This window comes from Nicotiana attenuata, chromosome 6 (genome assembly GCF_001879085.1).
Source record: "Nicotiana attenuata strain UT chromosome 6, NIATTr2, whole genome shotgun sequence".
In the NCBI taxonomy this organism is placed as follows: domain Eukaryota; kingdom Viridiplantae; phylum Streptophyta; class Magnoliopsida; order Solanales; family Solanaceae; genus Nicotiana; species Nicotiana attenuata.
This window is the reverse complement of record NC_031994.1, coordinates 62881687-62894491: the sequence shown is the minus strand read 5'-3', so window position 1 is coordinate 62894491 and position 12805 is coordinate 62881687.

The window sequence follows — 12805 nt, the reverse complement described above, 5'->3', positions numbered from 1 at the left end:
TCTTCGGCATAGCGAATTACCCGAAGACCCGAAGGCATCCGAGTGCTAACGGACAAGCGAAATCAAAAAGTAAGGTGATTATCCAGAACCTTAAAAAGAAGCTAGAAGCTTCTAAAGTCAAATGGCCCGAAGAGCTACCGGGTTTACTATGGGCATACTGGACAACGGCAAAGTCGAGCACAAGAGAAACACCTTTTTCTCTCGTATATAGTGCGGAAGCTCTGATACCGGTGGAGGTATGGAAACCAACTTTAAGGTTTTCCCGATCAAACGAAGAGGCGAACAATGAAGCATAGTTGGTGAGGCTACACTTGCTAGACGAACATAGGGGCTTGGTGTGCGTGAGGATGGTGGCTCAAAAGCAAAGGATGGAAAGATATTATAATTGGAGGGCCAATCTCGGCTACTTCAAAGTAGGAGGCATGGTTTTGAGAAAAGTGAATCAGAGCACTCGGGAAGTCAACATCGGGAAGCTGGGTCCAACATGGGAAGGTCCTTACCGGGTTTCAGCTATTACTTGTAAAGGATCGTACAATTTGGAGAATTAAGATGGAGTTAAGTTTCCCAGTAATTGGAACATGACTTACCTCAAAAGGTACTAATGCTGATAGATCTTATCAATACTGAAAGTATGTGCTGCACTCTTTTTTCCTTCGACCAGTTTTTGTCCCAATCGGGTTTTTCTGGCAAGGTTTTTACCGAGGCAGCAACGGAAAGCATATTAAGGATTGAGTGTCATCAGTAAGGATAAGACCTTTAAATGACAAGGCATTGAAATCTTTACACCAATGATAAACCGCTATGGGGATGGTTAAATAATCTTTGGCTCAATGGTAAACCGCTGATGGAAAGCAAAGCTTGCCATCGAACCAAAGACTATTTAACTATTCACAAGTTGTTTCCACCAATAAAGCAAGACTTCTAGTGTTCCAATTCGTATACTAAGCATTCGAACACTAGGAGGGAATAGTATAAGATACGGCAACAAGAATGCCACGAAAACCGGGAACTGCTAGAACCGGAAATAATATTATCTCATCAGGACGGGGACTGCATGACCAGCTCTGTAGAAATAAGTTGTACAAGTTAGCCACATGTATTAGCAGTTTTTTTTAACTTTAGCAAATGAATGCTTATGTACTTTTAAATATAGAAGTAATAAAATAAAGTCAATTTATTTTTATCTTATTTCTTGTCCAAATATGAGTTGATTTTATCATTTGAAAGTTAACAAAAACTTCAAATGCTTGTGCCGGAATGAACAGGAAACGTCCTCTTCAAGAGCACCGTAAACATAAGAGGGCCCTCTGTTATTAAATCCTCATAGTAAAGGGTTGATTCCGGAAGATTTATGTCTGGAATAAAAAAACTATCGGATGAAAATATACCTGAAGCTTTAGCCAATTCACTGCAAAGAAAATGTAATTTGTACAACACTTAAGCAAAAAATTCTTTATTTATCAAAGTGCCAAACTCGGTGAAAACTTTGGCATAATTACAAAGAACAAAAAAAGAGAAGAGAAAAAAAGTAACTAAGAATCATTGCCACCAGAGCCCGAAGGGAGAGAGGGATCTACGTTTCCCCCGGTGGAGGAAGGCGGATTAGCTCCCGGTCCGATGTCTCTATCTTCTTCTTCCTCAAGTTCCCATTCGGTACCCGAATACTCAGAACCAGTACTGGAGGAGTCAGTTGCAGCGGGCCGAACGGGAAGGCGTTTACGAGCAGATATCTCCAGTTCTCGGGCATGGGCAATACAATCATCTATATTAGCGATGCCCACTTTGGCCTCTTCCTAGGTTTTCCTCCTCATATGATATACGGCATAAGTCTTTTTAAAATACAAGGGAATCTCCTTGGTCTTGGAGCTTTCCAATGGCTTCATCTTCATGTTCCTGTCTGTCAGAAAGAGTGTTAGATTCATCAAACACTACATGTACACTCTCTTCAACACATAGAGTTCTTTTATTAAACACTTTATATGCTTTGCTATGTGAAGAATATCCCAAGAATACTCCCTCATCACTTCTGGGATCAAACTTACCTAGGGAGTCTTTGCCATTATTGTTCACATAGCACTTACACCCAAAAGCCCTAAGATGGGATATGTTTGGTTTTCTCCCTTTAAGTAACTCATACGGAGTTTTCTCTAAAAGATGTCTAGTCATGCATCTATTTATTATATAACAAGCAGTGTTTATAGCCTCTGCCCAGAAGCTATGAGGTAGTTTACTGGAAAGTAGCATGGTCCTTGCCATATCCTCAAGGGTCCTGTTCTTCCTTTCAACTACCCCATTTTGCTGAGGAGTCCTAGGGGCAGAAAAATTATGATCTATTCCATTTTCATCACAAAATTTAGCAAACTTTGCATTTTCAAATTCAGTTCCATGATCAAACCTAATGGATGCAAGTTGATTTCCTAATTGTTTCTGGGTTTTTCTAATAAAAGCAGTGAACATTTCAAATGCTTCATCTTTAGAAGTTAGAAACAATACCCAGGTAAATCTAGAATAATCATCAACAAGCACCATTACATATCTTTTACCACCTCTGCTCATGGTTCTCATTGGACCACAAAGATCCATATGAACCAGTTCCAACGTCTTGGACGTACTTACCATTTTCTTAGGTTTGAAGGATGACCTTACCTGCTTCCCCCTTGCACATGCCTCACAAACTTTGTCTTCCTTGAACTTGATATTAGGTAACCCTATCACCAAGTCCTTGGAGACTAATTTGTTCAATTGATTTAGACTGGCATGGCCAAGTCTTTTGTGCCAAAGGAGGGGATCATTAATTAACACACTCAAGCAAGTTAGTTCATTTTCAGAGAGAGTTGACAGATCTACAATGTAAATATTGTTAACTCTCCTTCCCTGCAAAACAATCTTGTCAGTAGTAAGGCTAATCACAAAACATTTTGTGGAAGTGAAAGCCACAAGGTTACCTCTGTCACACAGTTGTGACACACTTATCAGGCTATATTTTAAGCCATCTATCAAATAGACATTCTCAATGGAGTGAGAGTCTGTCTTTCCTACCTTTCCAACACCAATGATCTCACCTTTCTTTCCATTTCCAAAGGAGACATTACCTCCTTTTAGGTTCTCAAGTGAAAGGAACTGGTTCTTGTTACCAGTCATATGTTTTGAGCAGCCACTATCCATGTACCATATTTGGCTACTTCCCTTCACTTGGTCCTGCAAAAAGAAATCATGGGTTAGTCTTAGGAACCCAAACTAGTTTGGGTCCCTTTCTATGGGCAAAAGGATGAATTAAATTTTTCTTTGCCCAACCAGGCAGTTTGTGCTTTTCTTGAACAAAGGCTTTGTTCTTTTGACTGGCCTTTTCTCTTGCATTACATTCATTTTTGTAATGGCCAGTATTACCACAGTGTGTGCAGATCTTATTCTCAGGAAGTGTGAGATACTTGTTTTTGGGATCCCATTTTGGAGCTTGTGTCCCAAATCCAAGTCCTCTCTTGTTGCTACTATGATGTTCTTGCAGCCAGGAGAGTGCATCGGAAGCCTTGTTCCATTTGCATGTTCTGTCTAGTTCATGCTTTACCTTTCCTAAATCTTCTTTTAGGACTTTAATCAATTCATCTTTCTTGTACAGTTCATCTTTCATTTTTCCTAGATTTTCTTCTAGGATGAGAAATGATTGATCAGCCCTTTTCTTTCCTGTCCCTAATTTCAGTTTAATATTTTCAGATCTAAGTTCTAGAATCTTATTTTCAAGTTGATGAACCTGGTTCTTCAACTCAGTATTTGTGTTGTCACTCTCATCAGCCCTAGACTCTAACCTTTTACATTTTTCTTCTAGGATAACACATTCCTTAGACAGAACATCCTTCTCACTGTTTATTATTTCAGACTCATCTATGAAGTCCATCAGCAGATCAGCCAGTTTTTCTTTAGACAAGAACTTAATCTTTTCTTTAAGGTGTAGAATACTTACCTCCTGTTCATCTTCTGATTCTCCGATGGCCATTAGAGCTTGATCCTCCTCAGCTTCATCTTCAGAGTCCTCATCTGATGTTTCTCCCCAAGCAGCAACCATAGCCCCTAATCAAGTTATTCATGCTTCATTTGGAACCAACACACTTAATTGCGTTTAATCATTTGAAACAAGGTTTTTGAAAGAAAATAATTCTAGTTAGTGACTTTGTAGACTCTTGTGTTGACTTTGATAATCATCGATTGGTTGATTGAACCATAGTGATATTTAACTTTATTGTGTATCGTTGTAGGCTTTTAGACTATATCCTCTTTTATGGTTCCAATTTGCATGAGTAGGTGAGGATAATTGTTATTGCTAGTCTAAGTATTTGTGTGAATGGTCTAGAACTTGCCCTGAATGTGTTTCAAGGCGAAATCCTAGGTTTTCTTGGTTTGGAAGATGATTGTAGGCTTTCTCTGGTCCTTTTGAGCTTTCTATTTCCACCTAATGCTTGTTATCCCTAGTCAACTCCTTTTAGCCTTTAGCCTTTCTTTATTGGTAATCATGGTACAAGCCTTTACCCGTTTTATTTATAGTCCTCTCTTGGCACCCGACCCTTCCTTAACAATCTTATAAAATAAGTGGCTTAAGGCATATGTCTAGGGCGAGAGTTAAGTAATCTAAAAGAGGCATCAAAGCAGCAAAAAGAGAAAAGAAATGATCTCTATGAAAAAGAGAAGGAAAGAAAAGAAAAGAACAAAAAGAAAATGCCAAAAAGAGAATAAAAAGGAAGGTTGATGAAATCAAAAAGAGGCAACTATCTCTAGTATGAGCATCAATGGAGGAAAAGAATAAAATGAACAATAAAGAGTGATGTCGAGTCTCTCTAGCCCCCAAGAAAAGGAAATGCCTCTAAGAGTTGGTAAATGTGAGCCAAGAATGAAAAAAAAAGTGGAGTTCTTAAGGAAGGGTGTAACCACTTATCTCATATGGTGTTCTACCCCAATCCCAAAAGCATTTATTACAACCCAAAAGAAGTCCTACTTTATTTTGAACCGAGTGAGCTTACATTAATGGTGATCTACATAAGGGGCAAACCTATGGTACTTGAAGCCTTACTTGTGACATCCTTTGTGAGAGAAGAGCAAACCTTTCATTGATCTAGAAATTGAGTGCTAATTCTTGAAGTGAACATGGAAATGAAGGTAGAGGAGGAAGATTTTGGAGTCCACCATGATCTACATGATAAAACAAGAGTCCTTGATGAGTGAAGTCAATTCTTGAAGCTAAAGTGTCACATTAGAGTTATTCGTGCATAATATGTGGCTTGTCACCTTGTTGGAAATGCATGCGTATTGTGGGAAATTGTCGGTCACAACTGAGTATGAATGGTTTACATTTGACTCTTTAAAATGACCTTTCACATTGAGGAGGTTGGAACTAATCTATTTGCTTGAGGACAAGAAAGACTTAAGTTTGGGGGAGTTGATAAGTGTGGATTTTAACCACATATTAGTACCTTCTTGCTTTAGTTTTAGTCCGAAGTGTTGATTCATGTTTCCAAAACTAATAAAATTGTGAAAATTGCAGGCATGTTCGAGAATTGGACCTTAACGAGGAATTCTAAATTAAAAAGGAGTTTTCTAGTTCATAAAGTCAAGAAGGAGAGCAGCAGGCCAAANAAAGCAGGTGGACTATCTGTAGTGGGGTAAAATTGGTTATAATAAATGGTTAAATGATAACATGACACATGGAATCGAAGACAGGTAAAGGCGAGTCAAGTAACAACTAGTACCGGATATGACAACTGCAATCGATATCGGGTAAAACCCGAGGGGAGCGTGGTAAACGGGAGCAGACCGAGTATTTGTCATCGGATAACATTCGATGAGAGGATATTCTCTAATATTAAATGAGCAGCCGTTACAGAAAATTTTTGCATTAATGGTCTGCCATTACATATTCATCAATGACTCATTTATTATCATTTAAGTGGGGCTTGACCCTAGGATTTTGTTTTCCTAAGTATAACTATAAATAGCAGGCTTAGCAGCCATTATAAGACACAAAATTCTTGTCAAACACATGCTATATTTTACTTTTGCTCTCAATTAAATAAGTTTACTTGTTCTTATCATTGCCTTCACTTTTGTCCTCGGAGATATTGCGCTCGGAGCTAGGCTTGTCATCTTCTTCAATTTCAATTGCTAAATCTCGTTTTTAATCTTATTTCTTTATCATTTTTGGATCAAATCAGTTCGCTTGTCTATAAATCACGTNAGCAGAAGGGAGAGAATCTAGACAAGGCCACCTTTGCCTAGTATAATCATCATATCCCTCACAGGGTATGTCTAGAATTCTTCCCAACTTAGGTGCATCAAACTGCACCTCTACTCCTCTCACCAGGCTTGTAACAACCCCATTCACCACTCTGGCATTCGCCATAAACTCTATCAGTTCTTTTCTTGCAAGCCTGCCATCCAGTTGAAGAACCATGTCCTTCCAACCCTGTGCTTCCAGTGCGTCAACCAATCTTTTCATGCCTGGCTCCTCCAGGTCTTTCAGAATTCTTCCTTTCAATATTTTTCTTTTTCCAAAAAGGATAAACCTGTCCTGCTCTTTCTCAGATTCCTCTTCTTCTTCTTCTTCTCCACTCCAAGCTTCTTGGGATCATAGCTTTCTCCAACATTCTTCAGAATGTCAGCCAAGGTTTCTTCCACAGATGAACTAGGTCCATCTTGTTGTTCACTCAGGTTCACAAGACCTTCAGCAGCTTCTCCAGATTCACTTCCCCCTGGCTTGTTGCCACTCTCCTCAACTCCTCCACAAATTGCAAGAATTTCACCTTTCTTTTTCTTTCCCTTCCTCTTCGATTCTCCCTCAGTTACATCTCTCACAGATCCCACTAACACAAACCTATCATCTACTTTCTCCACTACATCAGAAAAAGCATAGCATGTATTTACCTCTTTAGGAGTTTCTTGATTTTTGTCTGATTCAGAAGACCCACGTTCTTCTCCATCGCATGCAGAGACAAAAGCTTCAGACGCAGAACTTGAGTCAGATGATTCTTTTTCAGAGCTTCCCCCTCTTTGACTCGCTTTCAATTTTTCGTTGAGAGCTGTTCTCCAAACACCAGTAGCAACAGTCTTTCTAGCCAACATTTTCTGCCTGCGAAATCTTGGTTTAGGGTTGTCGCTAGGAGGTACAGATGAAGATGTATTAGGAGATACTGGTGGGGGAGTTAAAGGATTTTCTTGAGAGTTAGTCATGGCAGAGAATTTCTGGAGGATTTTTGGGAATTTTGAAGAATTTTGGAGAGATGGAGGATGATCAGGGGTTTAACACTTAATGATGGTTATGGAGTGTAGTAGCAATATGTGGAGTGTATTTAAAGTAGAGTATGATTAGGTGCAGTAATGGCAGTCTTTTGCAGTGGTCAATCAGGGGTCTAATCTCATTAGGACTCCGGTCTTTAAGAGGTAATTGATCGGTGCTAGTTTTAAGGAGATAATCCCGTTTCATTTAGAATTCGAAGAGAATTAAACTGGTTCAATGCACAACGGTTAGATTTTTAGGAGTTTGGTTAGGATAGGACTTCTGCTCATAATTGGAATATTTATTTTTCTAATTGTGCAAAGTATAGAAACATACCTCACCTTTTCTCATGAGCATATACTGATGAACCAGGTTCTTCAAGTAGAACTCCTCTTGATTATGCCTCATATATCAGAATAGAAAAACTTTGTAAGAGATTAAGGATTCATATAAACACATGTCACAGGAGTATACTAATCAGAGTATGAGACTGAGTAAGAATTAGTCTAGATATTTACATAAAATCAGAACTCCTAACCAAATTTTTTTTTTCTTTTTCATCATTTTTTTTCATTGTGCATCTGAACTGGACCTTTTAGGTGATCTTAATCATCCCTAATTCCAACCTGTTCCTTTCAAAGTTTTCTCTACTCAGTGCTTTAGTGAAGATGTCAGCTATTTGTTTATCAGTAGCACAGAATTCTATTGAGATTAATCCTTTCTCATAATTATCTCTCAAGAAGTGGTGTCTAACATCTATGTGCTTGGTCCTCTTATGATGAACAGGGTTCTTTGTCATACTTATAGTACTAGTGTTATCACAGAATATTGGTATGCATCCCACTTCTATACCAAAGTCTACTAATTGTTGTTTGATCCACAGTAGTTGAGCACAACAAGAAGCTGCAGCCACATACTCAGCTACTGAATTTTGTTTCTTGGTAGCCCATGATACAAGACATGAACCAAGAAAGTAAGCCATACCTGAGGTGCTTTTTCTATCCACTAGGAAACCTGCATAGTCAGCATCAGCATAACCTACTAGATCGAAATTACTACCTTTAGGGTACCATAGGCACAATTCAGTAGTCCCCTTCATATATCTCAATATCCTCTTGACAGCAGTCAAGTGAGACTCTTTAGGATTAGCTTGAAAACGAGCACAAAGTCCTACACTGAAAACAATGTCAGGTCTGCTGGCAGTAAGATACAAGAGTGAACCAATCATACCCCTATACAACTTTTGATCAACTGATGAACCAGGTTCATCAATATCTAATTTAGTGGCAGTTGCAATAGGTGTATCTATTTCTTTAGAGTCTTCCATTTTAAACTTCTTGATTAGGTCTTTTGTATACTTCTGCTGATGAATCATGGTTCTATTTGGACTTTGTTTGATCTGCAAGCCTAGGAAGAAATTTAGTTCGCCCATCATACTCATTTCAAACTCACTTCCCATTAATTTAGCAAATTCCTTGCTCAACCTATCTGTAGTGGCCCCAAATATTATATCATCAACATATATTTGTACAACAAGAAGATCTTTACCTTTTTCCCTTAGGAACAAAGTGCTGTCAATTTTACCTCTTTTGTACCCATGCTCCAGAAGGAATTTTGACAATCTTTCATACCAAGCTCTTGGGGCCTGCTTGAGACCATAGAGAGCTTTATCTAGCTTGTATACATGATCAGGACATTCTTTACTTTCGAATCCTGGAGGTTGTCTCACAAACACTTCTTCTTTGAGATAGCCATTTAGGAAGGCACTTTTGACATCCATTTGATGAAGAGTGAATTCCATATGTGCTACAAAGGCTATGAGGAGTCTAATTGCTTCAAGTCTAGCCACTGGAGCAAAAGTCTCATCATAATCAATGCCTTCCTCTTGACTATAGCCTTGAACCACCAACCTTGCCTTATTTCTTGTAACTGTTCCATCTTCATCTAGTTTATTCCTGAAGACCCATTTTGTCCCAATGACTGACCTGTCTTTTGGTTTTGGAACTAAGTGCCAGACTTGGCTTCTTTCAAACTGATTGAGCTCATCTTGCATAGCATTGACCCAATCTACATCTTGTAGAGCTTCACTCACATTTTTAGGTTCAATGAGGGACGGAAAAGCATCAAATGCACACAGGTTCTTCAGTTGTGATCTTGTCTTGACCCCAGATGTTGGATCATTGATGATGTTCTCAAAGGGGTGAGAACTCAGGTACTTGTAAGATTTCCCCACCATCTGGTTCCTGCTAGATTCTCCTTCATAGTTATGCTGCAGAGGAACAGGTTCAGGTACAGGTTCCTGCAGATTGGTTCCCCCTGTCAGGTTGCCCTGGGTGAGAGGACCTGTTCCATTACCTGCTCCTTCCTTTGATGCCACTTTTACTTGTGCTGTGGCTTCAGTCAATTGTCTCACCAGTCCAACGGCTTCATCTTCATGTTCCTGTCTCTCAGAAAGAGTGTTAGATTCATCAAACACAACTTGTACACTCTCTTCAACACATAGAGTTCTTTTATTAAACACTTTGTATGCTTTGCTATGTGAAGAATATCCCAAGAATACTCCCTCATCACTTTTGGGATCAAACTTACCTAGGGAGTCTTTGCCATTATTGTGCATATAGCACTTACAACCAAAAGCCCTAAGATGGGATATGTTTGGTTTTCTCCCTTTAAGTAACTCATACGGAGTTTTCTCTAAAAGATGTCTAGTCATGCATCTATTTATTATATAACAAGCAGTGTTTATAGCCTCTGCCCAGAAGCTATGAGGTAGTTTACTGGAAAGTAGCATGGTCCTGGCCATATCCTCAAGGGTCCTGTTCTTCCTTTCAACTACCCCATTTTGCTGAGGAGTCCTAGGGGCAGAAAAATTATGATCTATTCCATTTTCATCACAAAATTTAGCAAACTTTGCATTTTCAAATTCAGTTCCATGATCAGACCTAATGGATGCAAGTTGATTTCCTAATTGTTTCTAGGTTTTTCTAATAAAAGCAGTGAACATTTCAAATGCTTCATCTTTAGATGCTTGGAACCTATCAATTCCGACCTTCGGATCTCAAGGCAGTAAGGCGAGAATCGAGCTCAACATTTGTAGTTGAGTGAATTCGGTTCTGATCCATGGCCCTCTTGAGCCTATCCTCCATATTGGCCCTCTTTCCCTCGATAGAATTGGCCTCCTCGATTTTGGAACTTAAGTCTGCCTCAAATCATTTATTTGCTCCTCGAAGGTAGACTCGCGCCCGGCAGCAGCAAGCACAACGTCGTGGAGCTTAACTCACTTAGCCTTATCCTCTTGAAGTTGCTCATGTAATTGACTAGCTTCTTGGCTGTGGGCTATTTTATCTTGCTCGCTCTGCTGCAACCGAGCCTCAAGCTCGCCATCTCAGCAGCTTTTGCCTCCTAACACCGGGAGGCACACAACAAGTTGGTTTCTTTCGGCCAACTCGGGAGCAAGCCCTTGCTTATCGAGGATCAGCCTCTGCAGGCCATCGGAAGCGAGAAAGTTGGCCAGTAAAAAAGAGTATCAAAGTTAGGATTTATATTGCAGTAGCTAAATGGAAAAGAAGTTATAAGAAAACAAGTACGGTACCGCTGCCGCCCTGTGCATGGCATTGTTTAACAAGCATTCTCCTGAAAAGGAGCGCATTTTCTTCCAATCATTTTCTGGAGCCAGCGACTTCAGATAGTTCGCAAGCTCTACCGGCTTGGACAACAGATGGCACTCCTTCGAAACCCGAAAGAGTAGTACTTCTCCTCCCTCGAGGATCTAGGAAAGGGGGTGAATAATTGCGCCCCAAATTCCCATGGTCAGGATACCGAGGAGAAGAAGCATCCCTTTCTCGAACATCTATTGTCGGTCGAGGAGATGCAGTTGGTGCTGGGGGCAAAGGTGCAGTTGGTGTTGAGGGGCGTAAAGTTGCTGGTGTGGAAGGATGAGAAGCAGCTACAGCAGGGACATTGCTAATTGTTGTTTGCTCGATGGTCGAAGGCAGACGAGGCCCAGGGTCCAAACTCTTTGGACCGGAGGTAGCAATGGGGATTGGAAAGCGAGAATAGGCATTATCCACCAAGTCCATCTCGCCCCAAAGTGCTTAGGTCTCTCCTCCGTACGGGTTTTAAAGCTCCCTCGGTCTGAGCATCCGGTTGAGCTGATGAATATCTTTTCCTCCTTTGAAGGGAAGCCTCTCCATCACTAGCTTCCCTTTCATCATCGAGGACCGCTGTGACAGTGGCCGGCTCGGTCGTTGTTTCCTTTATCTTCTTCCTTTGAGCCCCAGCTGAGGAAAAGCGTCGTATTTTTGGTTGCCTGTTCTCGGGCTGGGGACTCCAAGAAGAGGCGCCCTCACCGAAAGAAGATCTAAGGGCACTGCTTTGAGCAAGGACACTTTGCAGCACCCTCCTGGCCTCTTTGGGGTCAGCTAAAACGTCGACCTCGGGGCAGGTGACAGAGCCTTGCGGTAGTCCTGTATCAAACAAAAAGCGGAGTTAGAAACTTTTTTATGAAGTTACCTGTGTTCGTACAAAGATAAAAGGAAAAAGAACTCGGATTACCATGATTTTTGTCCTTCCACCCGTATTTGAGGGACATCTCCTTCCACCGACGGGATTCTGGTATTGTGATTTTCAGAATTTTCTGGTCCCACTAGTCCAGACCTTGAACTCGTGGTGGCTCCCATCGGGTAGCTGGAACAAAAGAAACAAGAAGATCATCAACAACGGAAAATAATCTTTTAACGAAGGAAGGAAATGAATCGAAAACTTACGAAAATGATTCTACGACTCAGGAAAAGACGGAGTTGTGGCTGGGATAATATCCTTGGTAGCGAAAATGATGAATCGCTCCATCCACCCGCGGTCATTGTCATCATCCACGCTGGTGAGAATAGCGTGGTGGCCGCATTTGCTGAAGTTTATTACTCTCACACAAAAAATTTTGGGAGAGTAAAGATTTATCATGTGTGTAAGGGTTAGGGTTTTCCCGGTCTCCGTGCATAGTTGGCAAAGGCAAGCCACTATTCACCATACCGATGGGCCTACTTGTGCTAGGGAAACCTAGCACCGGTAGCAAAACTCTAAAATAATGGGGCTGACCCCTTCATTCGACACCCGGGAGAATGGGCCTAAAGTAAAGGGATACGTATAGACATACGTAAAATCCTTCTTGGTAAAGGTAACCATTATGGATACTAGAAGGACGAATGGAGGAGGGATACCTACTAACAACCCAAGTCTGTGAAGACGCAGAAGGGGCCTTCTCTTGGAAGTCTTAGCAGTACTGAGGTATTTTGGTATGATGGTTCTTACAGCGGGAGGTTCAGAATCGACATCAGTTTCTTTGTCCTTGTTTCTCTTTAGGCCTCCACCGAAGAGGAGACCAGAGTTTCCAAAAGTGGCACTGAAAGAAGCCATGGTAATAATGGGTCAGAAAAAACTTTTGTTAAGTGTGTTGAAGAAGATGGAAAACTCTCTAAGCAAATGCAGAGTACGTACAGAGAAGAAGAAGGACTTACGAAAACAAAAAACTTCGAAAGTAAAGAAGTAAAG